We start from the raw sequence: 21,689 nt of genomic DNA, 5'->3' as shown, positions 1-21,689 counted from the left end.
TAGTTCCATCACCTTGGCATCTTGCACCATAATCCTTTGGCCAAAAAACACCCAAGTCCCATGAGTGGGAATGTCTAAAAACTTTACACTAGTCTTCTCAATGTCTATCATAGACATCCAGGTTACTTCCTCTAGTGTTTTATCCTACAATTTGATCAAATAATCATAACAGCTATGCTTTCTAGTCTTCTTGTTGATCCTCTTTTTCTAAAATACATTCAATACTTGGAGGGCTTTTCCTTAGTAGGTCTTGAAGAACATCCTTAGAACCTACATCATCAATGTTAGTAGGACTAGAAGTCTTATACGCATAAATATCAGATACATTAAATATTGGCGAGAGGCCTATATTAGGAGGTAAGTAAATCTTGTATGAATTAGGACTACATTGTTTGAGAATTTGAAATGGCCCTATCTTTTTCATGTGTAGTTTTTTAGACTTCCCTTTAGGAAGTATTTCCTTCTCAAGGTGGACCATGACCATGTCCCCAACCTTAAAGTTTATTTCTCTTCTCTTCATAACTGATGCTTGCTTGTATTTTTGAGAACTCTACTACAATCTCTCTTTGACCTGTTGGTGAATGTCTTTCACCACTTCAACAAAATCATCTTCTAATGCACTCCTCTAACCAATGCTCTCTAGGGATATAAGTTCAAAAACACCCCTTGGATGAGAACAATAGATGATTTGGAATGGACCGAGGCCTGTATTTCTACTAACAAATTTATTAGGAGAACTCAACTTGAAGCAAGATAGTATCCCACACTACACCATACTCCTTTGTCAAGCACCTAAGAAGGTTACTTAGGGATCTATTTATGACCTCAATTTTCCCATCAAATTGTGGGTAATAGGAAGATGACATAGCAAGGTTGGTTCCCAATCTTTTCCACAAGGTATGTCAAAAATGGCCTACAAACTTAGGATCCCTATCTAAAAAAGTGTGAATGAGTCCAATCACAATCCTTCAAAAACCTTATACCTTCCAAAGGAAAAAAAATGCCTAAATTTGTAGTGACATTCATGAATCCAATCATGTACTAATAATTTTCATTGAATCTTTTCATTGAATCAAACAACAATGGAGACTGCATAAATAGCAGAGCCCTTCCTTGTTTATTAATGGAGCACCAAAGTGATGCATTAAAATAAGTCATTAATAAAATAAATTTTCTCACAGGATTTGCTACAAATATAAGCAGTCTTGTATGAAAGAAAGGTGATTTTAGGCCAGGGTTGAAAACACACTATTGTCATAACTTCATCAAGGTAAATCATGTTTTCTATTCACGATATATTTCTAAAATTCCATGCACCATTTATTGCATTATTTTATAATATATTGAAAAGATATATTTTTAATTATTGTAGTATGTCTTACCTCTATCCCTCCCACATGTATTTGAAAATAGTGTTAAATAATTTATATATGATTTTGGAAAATACATGAGGTTAGAAGTGTTATTTCTTATAGATTTGTTGTACATATATTATATTTACAACTTATTTTACTTTTTATGTAATTTATTATGCATTTTTTTCTTCTAAAATCTCATTTATATGTTCTTGCGTGTTGAATCTATTTTAGGTGGTTATCATCTAAAGAAATTAATAAAAAAGATATAAAATATTGGAAGACAAAAATTACCCAGCTTATGCTTGAAACGTAAAAGTGTCTACCTTTAGCTTTTTTTTAGTGCTCAAGAACACTACCTCATACATTAAGTTGAGGAGATTGAATTGTGAGAGCCTATAAAAACTAGGCCAATGTGGATCTTTGAGAGGCACTTGAAATTTATGAAGGGATTGACTCAACAAAGAGCACATTTTGAAGGTTCTATGATGGAAGGATATATGGTATACTAAACCATAGTGCACATTAGTGAATATCTTTCCAAGTTTGTAGAAAATATCAATGTAGATCGCATTTGGGATCCCAACTCTATTAAAAAATTTGAAGGGGAGTACTTGATGAGAAAAGGTAGATTGAAGAAAGTGAGAGATAATTATAAGATGTTATTGTAGTTTTTTAATTCTTATAAATCTTCAATATATGTTGTTTCTAAGTGGTTTATTTATTTTATTTACAGTTGGTCATCAGTGGGATGCACTACAAATAATCTTGATTGGATGATGGTATGGATTCAACAATCTCAAGAAAATGGTCATTCATTAATATGGAATGGTGTTGCATCATTGGTTAAATAAGCTCATCATAATGGAAATCCCAATGTTACACCAATGGTAGTTATTCTAGCATATGGTTTAAGAGGTAGAAAGGTACATATAAGATTACTAATAATGACCCATAAGTTTAATATCAACCAATAATCTTGACATGTTTGAATCATTGCAGATCAAACACCACAAAGCTATGTACCACCATGGCCATAAATTTCACATAAAAATGTTAGACAGAATGAAGAAAACTTGCAATTCTAGGATAAGTGGAGTCTTTGAGGTCACTAATATTTCATCTATAAATGACATACATCCTCAACAATCTAAAAATTGATACTATGGCATTTTGGATAATATACTTGAGTGCGACTTTAACTAATTCAAATTAGTTCTATTTGTCATCAAATGGTACATGCTATGGTTAAATCAAAATGATCCTAATAGGACTATTATTGAAGATGAGAGCAGATTTACAATGATTAATAGAAGGTCATTTGAGCCAGTTGGAGATGAGTCCTATGTTCTTCCAAGCCAATATGAGCAAGTGTTTTACTTTGGCATTCCACATAAACTGGGTTGGTCATTTGTCATTAGACATGATCCAAGAGGAAGGCAGGTAAAGTATAATGTGATGGAAGAAGAAGATACTAAAGAATCCAAAGATGTAGTAAATGATGATTATGAATGATTATTACACAATGATGATGAGGAGGAAGAAGAAGATAATGATTTTGGTGATGATGAAGATCATGATCATGTTGATGAAGATGGTGATGATTAAGGTGATTATGGTCATGATAATGGTGATGGAGATTATGATGATGGTGGTGGAGTCCGTCATGATGACGATGCTATTGATGTCGATGATGAAGGGGACAAGTATGCTAATGGTGATGCTAATGATAATGATAAACATGATGATGACATGGAAGAAGAGGATGATCAATGACATGATAAATGAAATGTATGTTGAGGTATGATCAATGTCATGTATGAGGTATTGATTTATTCATGGAAATTTGTATGACTTGTATGTTTTTATAATTAAGTTATTATGTGTTGAACTCTAGTGTCATGAAGTATATACAATAATTTTGCATACACACCACACATAAATTAGAGGTAAGGAATTAGAAAATATACAATTATTTCAATGAATGCATCATGTAATTATTGTCTTCTATGTAATTTTTAGCATACATATCATGTTATTTTTGGCTAACTTAAGATAAATGTTTACATATGTAGAAAATTTAATGCTTTTGACAAGGATCATGCACAGTGACATGGATCAACAGGTATAAGTCAAAAGACCATATAGATACAATTTACTATTTGTGGTAGACTCTTTACCATCCAAATCAAATTTAGTCCTACTATGTCTCTCATTTGATGAATTATAGGTATTATTGGATAAGTATTTGTCTGATCTATCTTTCTTGAGTGAGGAAAATGTGGGAATAGAAGACAAAAAATGAGACATCTAGCATGTGTAAAGTAGGGAGATCAACTAGATGTCAAAATATTAGAAGAAAATTTAATAAATGAATGCAATTTTTCCTTGTTAAGGGGATCATGTTCTTATGATAATAAGATTAAAGGTGAAAAGAAGGATCCCTTAAGGTACACACATGTTCAGAAGGAATGGTACCCAAGGAGCTACCTCCTATTGACACTGATTTTTCTATTAACAAAAGGATATATCACATAGCTCCATCTTCATTACATGGTTTGGGCTTATTTTCCATGGATGGCATAAAGGATAGTTATAATAAAGTTTTTGAATTGATGGAGTAAGTAGGACCTTGTTACAATTACAATAAATGGATGTGGGTTGTGCAATATAAAAAAGTATGCATAGGTATGCATTGTTAGCAAATTATATACAATGCAAAACAAATGATCAAAGTAAAAGGCTTGCTATGTATATTGATGGAAGAACAAAAGAAACATGGAATATTATAGGTTTTATAAATAGTTCTTGACCTATGTCAACTAATAAGTGGATGAACTATATATTCGAGGAACACAAGGGAAATTATGTTTTTGTATGTGCAATAAAATCAATAAGTGTAGGGGAAGAGCTTTTGATAGATTAAAATTTGAATTGTGTTGATACAAACAAATTTACTATCATGGGACTGGTAAGCGTAACATATTTTAAACCAACACTAGTAAGTTTGGTGTTAATTTTCAACCTTAATTTTTGACCTTATGCCATTTCCATTTGATTTTAAACTTTTTTTGTTAAGATCCCAAGTTGGTCAAAAATTCAACCAAAATGAGTTTTTTTGGTCAAAATTTATACCAACATGGATTATAAACCAAAAAAAGAGAAAAGTGGATGGGAGGTTTGATTTTCACTACGAGCTAATCAATTATGGGCATGGGAGGGATTAAGCTCATTTCCTAGGTAAGTCATCAACCCCATGCCACTTCAAATGTAGGTTATAAGTTGCAAGATTTCAAATGCAAGTGAATGCAAAAGGAGGTTATAATAGCTATGCCCTCTACTCACAAAGAAATTGAGCTCATTTTTGTTTTTAGTAATGGTAGAAAGCGAGTGAAAGTAAAAAGTGCTATGATGTGGAGCCTAACTAGACTCAGAGGTTTTTTTAGCATAGTTTCCCTCTAGATTATTTCTACAAGGGTTCTAGGATGGGGTCAAGGGGAAAAACCCTTATGGGGTCTTGGGGAAGTGTCCCAAGTGTGCTCCCTATCATAGTACATGGTGGGGTCGAGGTGCAATGCCCTTGCAAGGGTTTTTAGGGGTAGCACCCTTGAAGTAAAAAATGACCCTATATTGTAAAAGGTGTCAGCTACTATTTTTCTATTATTATGGCCCTAATTTTTTAAATAGAAAAAAATATTGTATAAAAAGGCTTAGGGTTTTGTATTTTCATTATGTGTAATGCAAAAAATTGGTTCTTGTGGTAGTATTGAGCTATAAGGGATTATAGATTGTAATGAGGTTGTAATCACTAGATCATAACAATATTGGACTTGTTATTGGTGGACATAGCCTAGGATTGGGTGAACCACATTAAATCTTGGTGGCTTGTGATCTCTTCTATGCAATCTATTATTTTCTAATATTGGTTATATTTGCATGTAACTATTATTTCTATCTGAGTTTAATCCTAACAAGTGGTATCAGAGCCAAACAATCATCATTTTTGTTTTTAGCAATCCTTTGTAGGAAGGTCTCATAGTTGAGTGAAAGTCTCATGGTTAAGTGGAGAGATGGAAGATGAGGGTAAGTTGAGGGTTGAAAAGTTTAATGGGTAGAACTTTTAGTTATGAAAAATAAAAATGGAGGACTATCTATATCAAAAGGATTTATGAAAGCCGTTGGAAGGAAAATCTAAGAATCAGGGATTTATGAAAAATCATGACTAGGATCTTCTTGATAGAAAGGCACTTGGAAGTACTCTATTATGCCTAGTAGCATCAATGGAATTTAATATTATAAAAGCAAAGATGATAGAAGAGTTGATGGAAACCCTAGCAAAATTGTATGAAAAGCCCTTTTGCTTCAAATAAAGTATTTCTCATGAAGTGTTTATTTAATACGAAGATGACATAAGGTGTATCTATTTTAGATCATTTAAATGAGTTTAATACTATTACTAGTTGGTTATCTTCTATGGGTATTAATTTTGATGAAGAAATTAGGGTTATCTTGATTTTGTGTTCTTTGCCTGAAAGCTGGAATGACTTGGTAATGGCTGTGAGTAATTCTGTTTATGGATCTAATACCCTAAAATATGATGATGTGATTGGTGTTTTTTTGAGGGAGGAAACTCATAAAAAATCCTTAGGTGGATGCTTTGAACCCACAAAAGTAGAGGCAAAATGATTAAGAGATGAAATAATTTTGGATATTGTAGGAAATCAAGAGGAAAGTCAAAGGAGAAGAGGTCTCAGTCCAAAGGACTAAGAGATTGTTGATACTATTTTAAAATAGGGCATAAGAAGAAAGATTACTAGGCTCAAAAGAATAATGGAGATAAACTAGAAGGGAACAAGAGGAAAATGTGTAAGTAACAAATCCGAAGAGGATGCTTTACTTTTGTCTTTAGAAAGTGTTGATGATTCATGGGTTTTAGATTCTGGTGCTTTATTTCATGCTACACCTCATAGAGGTTATTTTATCGATTATGTCTAAGGGGATTTTGGGCTTGTTTATTTGGGGAATAATGAACCCTGTTAAATTTTTGGAAAGGGAAATGTTAAGATTAAGTTGTAGAATGGGAATCATTGGCTACGATATGAGGTAAGACATGTTTCAAGGCTGAGTAGGAATTTAATTTTAGTAGGACAAATCAGTGATGAGGGTTGTGTAGTTACTTTTAATATTAAAAATTGGAAGGTTTCAAAAGGTTCCCTTGTAGTACCAAAATGTGTGAAAGTAGGAACCTTATTTCTTTGTATAGGTCATATTGTTCCTTCTACTTTGATTGTTTTAGAGAAGAATGTTCAGGAATAGTTGCTACAGTTGAGTAGGAAGAACAAATAGCTATTATAGATTCTGATATAGTGCTATAGTACAATAGACTTGGGCATATGAGTTAGAAAGGTATTAAAGTACTTCATTCAAAGAAAGTTTTACCAGGTCTAAAATGTGTTAATATGAATTTCTATGAAATTTGTGTGTATGGAAAACAAAATAGAATGAGTTTTGTAAAGACTGAGAAGGAAAATAAAAGTGAGAAATTAGAGTTTGTGCATACAAATTTATGAGGACTAGCCCAAGTATCTTCCCTTGGTGGATCTCATTATTATATTACATATATTAATGATGCAACTAGAAAATTATGAGTTTATTTCCTTAGACATAAATATGATGTATTTCAAACTTTTAATAAATGGAAATGCTTGGTTGAAAATGAGACTGGTAAATAATTAAAATGTCTCAAATTTGATAATGGTAGTGAGTATTGAAGTCATGAATTTGAATATTATTGCTCCACTAATGGTATTTATAGACAAAGAACTATTCCAAGGACTCCACAAGAAAATGGCGTGGCTAAATGCATGAACAAGACTATAATGTTGTGTGCAAGAAGCATGCAATTTTCCTTAAACATATGGGTAGAGGTTGTCAATACTTCTATATATTTGATTAATAGAAGTGTCTCTACTCCTTTGGGTTGTGGTATTCTAGAGGAAGCATGGACTGGTATGAAGATTAGTTATTCTTTTCTCAGAACCTTCGATTGTCAAGCATTTGCTCATATAGATTTTGAAAATAGAACCAAGCTGAAAGCTAAGTCAAAGAAATGTCTATTTGTTGGATATGACATTAAGGAATTTGGTTATAGGCTTTCGGATTTTGAAAATAATAAAATTGTAAGAAGAAGGGATGTCATATTCAATGAGAAAGTGTTGTACAAAGATCTGTTGTGAAAACATGAGAAGAAAGAATATGATAATGTAGCACTAGATGATACTCCAAAAGATGATGTTCTAGAAATTCTTCATGATGTGCAACAACTACAACAAAAAATACCACAAACCCTACTGAATGTTAGATGGTAAACAAGGCCAAGTAGACCTCTAGAAATATTTTCTCCTTCTTTGTATTCTATTTTACTTACTAATGCTGGTGAACCTAAATGTTATGATGAAGCTATGCAGGTGAATACAAAGACACACTAAGAGTCTGCAATGAAAGATGAATGGACTCTTTATTGAAAAATAAGACATGGGATTTATGCAAGTTGCCTACAGGTAAATATGCTTTAGAGAATAAATGGGTTTATAGGTTAAAAGAAGAGGATGGAGGTAAGAAAATATTTAAAGCCATGTTAGTTGTAAAAGGATTTGCACATAAAAAAGGCATTGATTTTGATGAGATATTCTCTCCTATTGTTAAAATGACTTCTATTCACACTGTTTTAAGTATTGTGGGTATTGGAGATTTGCATTTGGAGCATCTTGATTTTAAAACAACCTTCCTTCATGGTGACTTGGATGAAGAGATATATATGTCATAGCCATAGGTATTTGAGGTCAAGGGTAAGGAGAACTTAGTGTGCAGATTGAAAAAAAGTTTATATGGCTGGAAGTAAGAACCTGAGAAATGGTATTTGAAATTTGATAGGTTTATGCATGAGCATGGATACAATGGGTGTCATTCATATCATTGTGTTTATTTTAAGAGGTTGGATGATGGCAGTTAGATTATTTTATGTTTATATGTTGATGATATGCTTGTAGTTAGGTCTAACATGGATCATATTAAGGGGCTAAAATGCTAGTTGGCACATGCATTTTCTATGAAGGATGTGGGGGCAAAAAAATAAATCATAGGTATGAAGGTTTACATAGATAGGAAGAACATGAAATTGACATTATCTGAGGCTATTTATATTGCGAAGGTGTTGCAACATTTCTCTATGGAGAATGCTAAAGCTGTCAGCACACCTTTACCTAGTCATTTGAACTTGAATAAGGAGATGTATCCCAAGACACAAGAAGAGGAGGATACAATGCCTAAGGTACCTTATGCTTTAGCTATAGGAAGCTTGATTTATGCTATGGTATGTACAAGGCTAGATATTACACATGTAGTGGGAGTTGTTAGTAGGTATATGAGTCATCTAGGACTTGAGCATTGGAATGTAATTAAATGGATTCTTAGATATTTGAGAGGAACATCCAGTAAGTGTTTACACTTTGTGTGCTCTACTACTAATTTATAGGAATATGCTGACTTAGATTTGGTAGGGGATATTGATACTAGGTGGAGTACTATAGGTTATGTATTTATTATTGGTGGGACAATACTAATTTGGGTTTCTAGGTTACAAAAGGTTAATGCTTTATCCACTATAGAGGAAGAGTATGTTGCTACTACAGAGGCAACCAAGGAGATGATATGGCTTTAGTTCTTTATGAAAGAATTGGGACACCCACATAGGGATAATTATTTATTCATAGATAGTCAGAGTGCCATCCATCTTGTAAAGAATTCAGCTCTATATTCAAAGATAAAACACATATAGTTTTCATACCATTTCATGCAGTCAATTTTGGATGATTGATAGCTAGAGATGGAGAAGATACATGCAAAAGAAAATCTAGTAGAAATGTTTACAAAGGTAGTGACAATGGAGAAGTTAAACTCCTCTTCAACTTTGGTTGGTCTTCTCAACTAAATAGAATAAAAGAATAGAAGAGTCCAGGGTGTTTTGATACTCCAGCTATAGGTCTAGTAGTGTTATGATTAGTCTCCAAGTGGGAGGTTATTGTTGTGGATCCTGATTAGTCTCCAAGTAGGAGACTGATGTGGTGCCTAATCAGAATCAGAGGTTTATTTAGTGTGGTTTCCCTCCAAATAATTTCTATGGGGATTTGGGGGCAATGCCCCCAAGATGGGGTCAAGGGACAGTGCCCCTAAGGGTTGCTGGAGTAGTGCCCCAGGTGCACTCCTTGTCATAGTATAAGGTGGGGTTGAGGGGCAATGCCCCTGTGGGGGTTGAAGCAAAAAATGACCTTATCTTGTAAAAGGTATAAGCTGTTATTGTTCTATTATTCTAGCCCTAATTTTGTAAGTGACAAAAATATTATATAAAAAGGCTTAAGGTTAAGGATTTTTATTATGTGTGATGCAAAAAATTGGTTCTTATAGCGATATTGAGTTGTGAAGGATTATGGATTGTAATCTAATTGTAATCACTAGATCATAATAATATTGGACTTCTTGTTGGTGGATGTAGCCCAGGGGATTGGGTGAGCTGTAATAAATCTTTGTGTCTTGTGTTCTCTTCTATGCATTCTATTATTTTTTGATAATGGTTATATTTGCATGTAACTGTTATTTCTATTTTAGGTTAATCCTAACAAAAAGAGGTTATAAGTTGCGTCTAGTGCAAATTTGACAAGGGTCTTTGGGGCATTGTAATATGATCTGGTAAGATCAAAGTTTCGTTGCTAGTAGAATCTATAATGTTGGTATGCTATAATACCTATAATTGAAATACCATGAATATCAATTTAGTATTCTCTATAAGTGAGGATGCCACCAAAAACACTCCTTTAACTGTACCTCACACATGGCTAGAATATTTTGTGTTTATACATAGATAGAACTAGTGTTTAATAATGTAACAATTTTGGTTTGGTTTTGGATCTAGTTATATACTAATTGATGAGTAGGAAATATATGAGGTTGGAATTTAGGTAAAGAGAGTTCTTCCAAGTTTTCTTGTAGTATAAAATTGTTGTAGAGTTACAATTAGTCTTAGAGAATTGGTTTAATATTGGAAAAACTGTATGTTGTAAGATCTGATCACAACCCTATATTTTTTGTATTAGTATTTAAAATAGTAAATAAAAGTTATTATAATTTATAGATACAATATATTTGGCTGAGTTTTTCCATCCATTTTGGATGTATAAGTCATCTTTTATGTGTAGTTGTAGCAACTCTATTTGATTCTCTTTCTTTTAAAAAAACTTATCTTTGTGGGTTTAGATCATCGATGTTTAAGGATTACAATTTGTTACTAAATAAAGAAAGTTGATTTTTGGAAATATAAGAGGAGTAACTAAGAGGGGAGGGGTGAATCAATGACCACTAAAATAAATGCTAGATCCCTTAGATGTCAGCACATAACATAAACTCTAAAATACTGTAGCTTAATAAACACACAAGCACTCAGTTAATACTAATAATATGCTGTAACTCAGTAACCAGTAAAATAAAACTATAACTCAAACAATTCTTAACATGCAAATCTTAAGAAATTGTCTATGATTAACCTTAATTAACTTTGTTGCATACACATGAAAGAAATAATATGAACACAAGTGACACCCTGTTAGGAGTAGCCTTGTTAAAGGTCTTTAGACACTTCAATCTAGAAATGCCACCTTGTTAGAGGATTTAGAAATAGAGTTGTTAAGCCAACTCTATTAAGAGATTTAGATGACTAATAAAATGGTTAGAGAGTAACAATGATAAGACCTAATTTGTGATGCAACTATATTGCTAGTTTTAGATTTCAAATCAGGCTTGAATACGAGATTCTTTCTAATTGAATGTAGCTTTGTAACTCCTTAAGGATACTCTAATTATCCTTCTAATTCACTTTCTCTTAGCATCTTCTATTCTTCCATCCACTTGCACACTTTCAATCTACAACTTGAACTTATATTTATACCATATGCATTTTCAACGAGGCTTGAATATATCTTAGAATAATTAATATCCATGTTCGTAGTTGGTTAGAACCAACAAACAAAACCTTTTAACTCAATATTCCAAAACAAGAAAATCCTTCATTAACTAACCCTGCTCAGTAGACACTAACTTAGAAATTATTTTTTGGTGTTAACCAAGTGAAATCGGTTCACACTGCATCTTCACAAAATTTTTTTGGTAACCGAGTGAGCTTGGTTAACATTGGTTGGTTCTACCCAAATTTCCTTTGTTACTCTAGTAGACTCAGTGAACACTCAACTTTTGTGAACTTATCTTCAATGCATGAGTGAACTTGATAGACACTATCTTCTGAACTTGGAAAACATTGGAATGCTTCCTAGACATAGGAAATTATCTTCATTTCTTGAGTGAGATCAACATACACTGACTGGTAAATATATGACATTTTGTGTAACATCAAAGACAATACTCAATTAACCAATTGTATTCAACAATCTTCCTCTTTGGCATTTATGGCAACACATCAAGTCAAAATAGAATAAAATTTTAGAGAAAAATAAAGTAAGGAAAATATCCTTAGTTTCATTCTAATTCTCATCCATGAAAACTCCCTCTATCAACATTAACTCCCTTTTCCTTCAGTTTCTCCCTCTGTCAGCAAAATCTAACATCAACATCTTCTTCTAATAGAAAACTCTCCTTCTTTAATATCAACTTTGAATATTTTCAAACTAGTTTCTTCCTCTTTGACATATCTACAAATTCACTCTCATCATAGAACTCTCCTCCTTTATAAAATTTTTGTGAGTATGACAAAAAAACTCCATCTTTGACATCTTATGCCAAAGACAATATTTAGTGAATAGCAATGTACTTGATTTATATATTCATATGAAATATGCCCTTTCAATACTACATCAACTCAACTAATCTTCAACATTCACTAGTTGATGCATTACTAAACTTCAATTAGTGAGCTTTAGATAGGGGAATACTAGCTTACTTACCTCTTAGATACAAAAATGTATCCTTAGGTAATGGCTTAGTGATTATGTCTACAATTTTTTCTTTAGTACTCACATATTCCAACCTTACCTCTTTATCTTGCATCAATTCTCATAGAAAATAATATTTTATTGCAATGTGCTTGGTCTTGGTATGCATTACAAGATTCTTTGTTATATTAATTGCATTGGTATTATCACATAAGATAACCACTGGATCCTTGATCTCTACCTTCATACCTACCAAAAGTTGCTTGAACCAAGCAATATTGCAATAATTAACTGTTGCCACAACATACTCTACTTATGTTGTAGACTGAGAAATACAAATCTTTGTCTTACTTGTCTAAGACACTACTCTTTTACCAAGAAAGAACACTCCACCACTGGTGCTCTTTTTGTCATCAACACTTACTTCCCAATCAACATCTATAAAGGCTTTTAAATCTATATTGCCTCCTTTCTTATACCATAATCCAGAATCTTCAGTACCCTTTAGATACCTCATGATTCTCTTGATTGCTATCATATGATTTTCTTTAGAATTTGTTGAGAATCTTGCCACCATACTAACTACTAATGCAATATCAAGCCTTGTATGCACTACATATTGAAATTTTCCAATCATTGATATGTATGCAGTATCATCTACTTCCTTGAAATCAACTTTTTTGGAAAGCTTATGCCTAGTAGACATAAGTGTTCCAACTAGTCTTGAATCCTCCATTCCAAATTTTTGTAGTATCTCCTTGATATATTTGGACTGAGTAATGTAGATACCATCTTTCTTCTATCGAATCTATAACCCAACAAAGAATTTTATCTCTCTAAACATGGACATCTCAAATTCCTTACTCATTTCATCTGAAAAATCTTTCCACAAGTCATCATTTCTAGTAAATAATTTGTCATCCACAAAGATTTTTGCCAACACAATCTTCTTGTCTAGTCCTTTTTATATATATAGGCTGGCATTATCATTTGTCCTTTGAAAACCAATATTTATCAAGTAGTTATGAAGTCTTTCATACCAAGCTTTGGGAGCTTTCTTGTGACCATATAATGCTTTGTGAGTTTACATACCATATCCTTTTTGCTAGGATCTACAAAACTTTCACGTTGTTCTATGTAAACTTCTTCTTCAAGAATTCCATTCAAGAATGCAAATTTCACACCCATTTGATAAAATTTAAATCCTTTAAATGCAACAAAAGATAGTAAAGTCTTAACACCTTCTAATATTGCAACATGAGAAAATGTTTCACCATAATTAGTACCTTCTTCTTGAGAATAGCCTTTGCATACTAACCTTGCTTTGTTTCTGAAAACTTCTCGATCTTCATTTAGCTTATTTTTGAAAAAACCACTTTGTGCCAATTACATTTTTATCCTTGAGTCTAGGAACAAGAGTCCAAGTCTTATTCCTTTCTATTTATTCTATCTCTTCATTCATTGCTTCAATCAACCTTTCATTATCCAAAGCATCCTTAACCAATCCAGGTTCAAATTCAATAAGAAAACATGTACCTTTCAATTTTTTTCTTGTCATTGTACCATCTAACTTGTCTCCAATGATTTGATTTGGTGCATGATTCCTCTTGATATATCTTGCCTATATAGGTATATTAGATCTAGAACTTATTATACAAGCCTTGCCATGATCTTTTGTACTAAGTTTGGGTCCTCTGGCTATAACTTGCTAGCTATTGACTATGACTTTGGTCCTTCAAACTATGACTTAGGTTGTATTGGATGCAATTCAGGTGCTTCTAAAATTTTTGGAGACTCAGGAGGTGAAGTCTGCTAACTTCTAATTGGATTTGACAATGTATCAGGTTCAAAGTAAAAAAACTTTCTATAATCCTTAGGTTCTTTATTGATCTCTTCTTCACTCTTTTTGAAAACTCATCAATCGTCACATGTGCACTTTCTGTGATCTTATGAGTAGACAAATTCAAACATTTATATGCTTTACTTCTGCTAGAGTATCCTAGGAATATGCCTTCATCACCTTTGACATCAAATTTACCTTTCTTAATCTCTTTCGAAATATAGCATTTGCTACCAAATAATTTCAAGTAACTTACATTAGGGCTATAGACATACCATTATTCATAAGGAGTCTAATTTGAGTCTTTCTTTAGCTATACTTTGTTCAAGGTATGCACTGTCGTACTGATTTCTTTCTTCAAGTATTTGATTGCAACATTCTTTTCCATCATCAAGGTTCTTGCACAATCCATGATTGATCTGTTCCTTCTTTTATTTATACCATTTTGCTATGGTGTGCTAGGGGTTGATACTTGTCTTTTGATTCCTCTTTTAGTGCATAATTCATTAGAAATGAATTCACCTCCTATGTTTGATCTCAAACATTTTAGGTTCTTTCCTATTTCCTTCTCTACTTTTTCTAGATATCACTTAAAGTTTTGAAAAGCTTCAGATCTATCTTTTAGATACATGACAGTCATCATTCTAGAATAATCATCAACAAAAATAATAAAGTACTTATCTCCACTGTAACTATCAATTCCAATAGGTCCACATAAGTTAGTATGAACTAGCTCCAAGACTTCTTCAAAATGATAGTTTTTGCTTTTGAAACTTGTCTTACCCATCTTACCAATTTGACAATTTTTGCATAGGCCCATATTAGGTTTACTCAAACTATAAATACGTCTCACTCTTTTGTTTTTCTTATCTTGATCAAATTATCAAAGTTCAAATGACACAACCTTTTATGAAATAACCACCTTTCTTCTACTTGAGAAATGAAACATGGAATTTCACTGAGGTCTAGGTAGAATAGGTTACCTTTTGTTTGATTACCACACCCAACTAGATTGCCTTTTTCATCTAGCATCTTGGCCTTCCCATTCATGAATTATACCTTGAATCCAATATTATTCAACTATGCCACACTCAGTAGATTATGCATTAGTCCTTCAACCCAATAAGCATTATCACATCTAAGTTCATTGGTTAGTGAGATACAACCTTTTCCCTTTATGCAATAGGGTTCATTGTTTCCAAATATTACACTTCCACCATCATAATGTTCCAAATGTTTAAGCTTTGTCTTATCACTAGTCATATGATGTGAACAACCATTATTAATAATCTATGTATCATTTTTTCTAACATGAGAGATAAGTGTCATTTTATCTTCTTCATGATTAGATTCATCGTTTACAACAATATACACCCATTGAAAACAATTGGTTAATTGTGTATTATCTTTGATGTTATAAAAAATGTCATTTCCAATTAGTTTATGTCAAGCTCACTTAGACATTGAAGGCAGTTTCTTGTATCTACTAAGCATTCAAGAGTTTTCCAAGTACTGGTCTACCAAGTTCACTCAGGTGACAAAGGCAAGTTTACACAAAATGAGTGTCAATTGAGCTCACATAGTTAATGAAGGAAATGTTAGATGAAACTAGTGTTAACTGATCTCACTTGGTTACCAAAGGAACTTTGTGAATATCCAGTGTTAACCAAGTTCACTTGGTTAACATAGGAATCTTTTTTTAGAGTTAGTGTCTACTAAGAAGGGTTAGCTAACAACAGATTCTCTTGTTTTAGCATATTGAGTTCAAGTAATTTAGTTGTTGGTTGTAGCTGACTGAGGAGATGAATATTAATTATTCTAAATTTTATTCAAGCTAACTTGAAAATGTCTAAGATAAATATAAGGTCAAGTTGAGGATTGAATGTGTAGAACATAATAGAATATTTGATGATGCTTAGAGGAAAAAAATTGGAAGGATAAGAAGAACATCCTTGTTGAGCTACAAAGATACATTTGATCAGGAAGGATCAAGCATACAAGTTAGAATTGAGATATGTAATTAGCATTTTAGTTGCATCATAAATCAAGTCATCTCATTGTTACTTTCTAACCATTTTCACAATGATCTAAAAATCTTAATCGAGTTGGCTCAGCAACTATTTGAAAATCCTCTAACAAGGTGGCAATTCTATTTGAAGTGTCTAAATACATCTAACAAGGCCACTCCTAATAGGATGATTAAATCCTCTAATATGGTCACACCTAATAGTGTGTTTTGTAACCTTTAACATGGTTGACTCCTAATGAGGCTCACTTCAGAAGAGTGAAAATTAGTGACTAGTTACAAATGGTGGTTTATCCCAAATTGGGTTTTCACATTAAATCTTGGTGTCACTTGTATTCATGCTATTTATTTTATGTGTTTGCAATTAAGTTAAATAAGGATAATCACATATAATATCTTAATATTTTCATGTTAAGTAGTTACCGAGTTATTTCAACATATTCACTTATTGTCAATTTACAATATTTGCTAGTATAAACTGAGTGCATGTATGGTTTCCAAATTACAATAGAATATAATATAATTAGTTTTATTGACATCTAAGGGATCTGGGATTTATTTTAGTGGTAAAAAATTCATCCCTCCCCTCTCAATTACTCTTATATTTCTAACAATTGGTATCAGAGCTTCTTAGTGCTTGTAGAAAATGTTTCAAGGACCTAAGCTAAAGATTAGGATGTCTTATAGAAGGGAGATCCAAAATTTGAATAGAGAAATCTTTGTAGAATTGTAGGAACTTATGAAGTTGCATCTAGAAACCATACGTGATTCAAGTTTGAAATACTTAAACACTTCTTATAAGGCTCCTGCTAGTATAATGTCTATACAAGAAATTGTTGAAAATAAAAATCATAATATCATGATGATTGACATAGCATCAACTCTTAACTATGCTGAATTTGATGAAGTCAAAGGATGTGCTACTACTCATGAAATGTGGATCAAACTAAAGGATATCTATGGAGGTGATAATAATGTAAAAAGACCAAAGGTAGAAAAATTGAGAGGCCAGTTTGATCATATGAAAATGAGAGAGGATGAAAATAGTGCAAAATATGTTAATAGAATCAAAGCTAGTGTCGGTGTTATCAAAGCCTCTAGATGAAAAATTGATAATGTAATAGTGGTAAGAAATGTACTTAGAACTCTTCTTCCTATCTATGCAATCAGAGTATCTATTATTCAGGAGATGAGATGTGATCCAAATAACAAGATAGATTTGGATCCTCTAGTTGGAAGATTGACAACATTTGAACTAGATAAATATGATAATTATACTATTAGTTTTAGCAATCTTGAGTCTGCATTTGAAGCCAAGGTATCACTCAAGAAGAAAGATAAAAAGTCTAAAAAATAATAATCTGAAAGTGAAGAGGAAGACAACTCTGAAAGTGATCTTGAAGCCATTGAAGCATTACTTGCAAGAAGGTATCCCAAAGACAAAGGAAAGTATAAAGGTAAAATTCCTTTAATCTATTTCTCTTGTGAAGAAGTTGGACACCTTACTATTAGATTCCCAAATAGAGAAGATGAAGATGAAAAGAAGCACAACAAGTAAAAAGGCAGGAAGGATTTTAAAGACTACACAGACTACAAGGAAAAAGGTAATAAATCTTATTTCATAGCTAAAGATTTAGATAGTAGTGAAGATGATAAAATGGTATATATTGTTGTAAAAGATAAATCTAATGATGAAGGAGATAAAATGACAGTTATCTCTCATGCTAGCAAAAATGATACATGGATTATTGATAGTGGTTGCTCACATCATATGACTAGTTATAAGACAAAATTTGAACACATGGAACATTATGATGGTGGTAGTGTGAGATTTGGAAACAATGAACCTTGTTGCATAAAGGGAAAAGGTTGTATCTTACTAACCAATGGACTTAGATGTGACAATGCTTATTGGGTTGAAGGATAAAACATAATCTACTAAGTGTAGTATAGTTGAATAACATTAGATTCAAGGTAGAATTCATAAATGGGAAGGCAAAAATACTAGATGGAAAAGGAAATCTAGCTAGGTCTAGCGAATAAACAAAAGGTAATCTATTCTACCTAGATCTCGGTGAAAGTTCATATTTTATTGCTCAAGTAAAAGAAAGCTAGTTTTGGCATAAAAGCTTATGTCATGTAAACTTTTATAATTTGGTCAAGATAAGAAAAAATAGAAGAGTAAGAGGTATTCCTAGACCAAGGTAACTTGATATGGGTCTATGAAAATTTTTTCATATTGGAAAGATGTGAAAGACTAGTTTCAAAAAAAAGAACTATCATTGAGAAGAAGTCTTGGAGTTGGTTCATATAGACCTATATGGACCTATTGGAATAGAGAGTTATAGTGGAGATAAGTACTTTATTCTTTTTGTTGATGATTATTCTAAAATGATTACTATAATATATCTAAAACAAAAATCTAAAGCTTTTCAAATATTTAAGTGTTATCTAGAAAGAGTAGAGAAAGAAACTGGAAAGAAACTAATTTTTTAAAGATCAGATAGAGGTGGTGAATTCATTTCCAATGAGTTCAATGAATTATGCATTGAAAAAGGAATTAAGAGACAAGTAACTAAAAGAAGGAATAGATCCATCATGGATTGTGTAAGAACCTTAATGATAGAAAATAGTGTTGCAATCAAATACTAGAAGGAAGCAATCAGTACTATAGTACATACCTTGAACAGAGTATAATTGAAAGCCTCAAATCAAACTCCTTATGAAATATGGTATGGCTAAAAACCTAATTAAAGTTACTTGAAAGTATTTGGTAGAAAATTTTATATCTTGAAGGAATCTAGGAAAGGAAAATTTGATGTCAAAGGTGATGAAGTCATATTCCTAGGATATTCCTACTGAAGTAAAGCATACAACTATTTGAATCTAACTATTCATAAGATCGTAGAAAGTGCATATGTGAGAATTGATGAATTTGTAGAAAAGAGTGAAGAGGATTACCAAATCTATTTGGAAGTCAGGAGGCCTTAGCTCCCAAGTCTCCAGAATCTCAAAAAGCTACTGAGTTACAATCAATCCAATTTGAGTCATAGTCTGAAGAACCTAAGTCATAGTCTAAAGCTACCGAGCTAGTGCTAAAGAAAATTGAGTCTGATGGACCCGAGTTATAGATAGTGGGACTTGAGCTTGATATAGAAGATCATGAAGAGGTTAGTGGAATTAATTCCAAATCCAAAGTACCCATGTTAGCAAGATATGTCAAAAAACATCATGCACCTAATTAGTTCATTGGAGACAAATCAGATCGATGACAAGAAATAAATTGATAGATACATGTTTTCTTGCTAAATTTGAACCTAGATCAGTTAAAGATGCTTTGGATAAGAAATTTGAATTGAAGCTATGAATGAAGAAATATAATCAATAGAGAATAATAAGACTTGGACTCTTGTTCCTAGACCCAAGGATAAAAATGTAATTGGCACAAAGTGGATATTCAAAAATAAGCTAAACAAAGATGAAAAAGTTTCAAGAAATAAGGGAAGGTTAGTGTGTAAGGTTTATATTCAAGAAGAAGGTATTGATTATGGTGAAACTTTTTTTCCTATTGCAAGATTAGGAGGTGTTAGAATTTTACTAGCATATTCATCACACAGAGGATTTAAAGTATATCAAATGGATGTAAAATCTACATTCTTGAATGGAATTTTTTATGAGGAAGTCTACATAGAACAACCTAAAGGTTTTGTAGATCCTAGCAAAAGAGATATGGTCTACAAATTACACAAAGATTTGTATGGTCTCAAGAAAGCTCTCAGAGCTTGGTATAAAAGACTTCATAAATACTTGATAAAGATTGGTTTTCAAAGAATAAATGATACAACAATTTGCATATCAAAGAAGGACTAGACAAGAAGATTATGTTGGAAAAAATATTTGTAGATGAAACTTTATTTACAGGAAATGATGACTTATGCAAGGAATTTTTAGTAGAGATGAGTAAAGAATTTGAGACATCCATGTTTGGAGAGATAAAATTCTTTGTTGGATTATAGATCCAATAGAAGAAAGATGGTATCTACATTACTCAATCCAAATATATCAAAGAGATACTAAAGAAGTTTGGAATGGAAGATTCAAAATTTTTTGGAACACCAATGTCTACTAGACAAAAGCTTTCCAAAAATGATGATTCCAAAGAAGTATATCAAACCACATACATATCAATGATTGGAAAATTGTAATATGTAGTGCATACAAGGCATGATATTGCATTAGCATTTGGTATGGTCACAAGATTCTTAGAAAATTCCAAAGAAAATCACATGATGGAAATCAAGAGAATCATGAGGTATCTAAAATGTACTGAAGACTATGGATTATGGTACAAAAAAGGAGGCAATTTGGATTTGAAAGCATTCATAGATGCTATTTGGGCAGGAAGTATTGATGGTAGAAAGAGAACAAGTGGTGGAGAATTATTTCTTGGCAAAAGAATAGCATCTTGGAAAAGTAAGACACGAAATTGTATTTCTTAGTCCACAATAGAGGTACAATATATGGAAACAATAGTTAATTGTTCCAATATTGTTTGGTTCAAATAACTATTGGCAAATATGAAAATGGAAATCAAGGATCCAGTGATTATACCCTGTGATAACACCAGTATAATTAATATATCAAAGAATCCTATGATGCATACCAAAAGCAAGCACATTGCTATAAAATATAATATTTTTAAAGAAAATTGGTACAAGATAAAGAGGTAAAATTGGAATATGTGAATACTAGAGCACAAATTGTAGACATATTCACTAAGCCATTGCCTAAGGATGCATTTTTGTATCTAAGAGGTAAGTTAGGGATCATTCCCCTATCCAAAGCTCACTAAATGAAATTTAGTGATGCATGAACTAGAGCATGTTGAAGATCAACTAGTTGATGTAGTATTTTCAAGACACATTGAAAATGAATTAGTACATGAGGTACATCGATACTCACTATTATCTTTGGCATGGGATGTAAAAGAGAGAGAATTTTGGTATCATATCTCATAGAAATTTTATAAAAGGGAGAGTATATATTTCCAGAGATATCAAAGAGGGAGAACTTGGTTTGATATCAGAAGGAGATATTGAAGACAAAATTTTGTAGATAGAGGGAGAAATTGAAGGCAAAGGGAGTTCACACTAATAGAGGGAGTTCTCATGGATGAGAATCAAAATGAAACTAAGGATATGTTCCTTAATTTATTTTTCTCTAAAATTTTATTATATTATGACATGTTGTGATGTCATCAATGCCAAAGAGAAATAATTAGTTAATTATGTATTGTCTTTGATGTTACACAAATGTTATATCATTTCTAGTTAGTGTATGCCAAGCTCACTCTGGCATTGAAGATAGTTTCCTATATCTACCAAGCATTCTAGAGTTTTCCAAGTTTAGAAGATAGTGTCTATTGAGTTCACTCGGTCAAAAAAGAAAAGTTTACAAAAGTTGAGTGTTAACCA

Source organism: Cupressus sempervirens, chromosome 8, assembly GCF_028749045.1.
Source record: "Cupressus sempervirens isolate cs-2001-9-10 chromosome 8, ASM2874904v1, whole genome shotgun sequence".
Classification (NCBI taxonomy): Eukaryota; Viridiplantae; Streptophyta; class Pinopsida; order Cupressales; family Cupressaceae; genus Cupressus; species Cupressus sempervirens.
The sequence above is the reverse complement of the archived record's forward strand: the minus strand, read 5'-3'. Positions refer to the sequence as shown.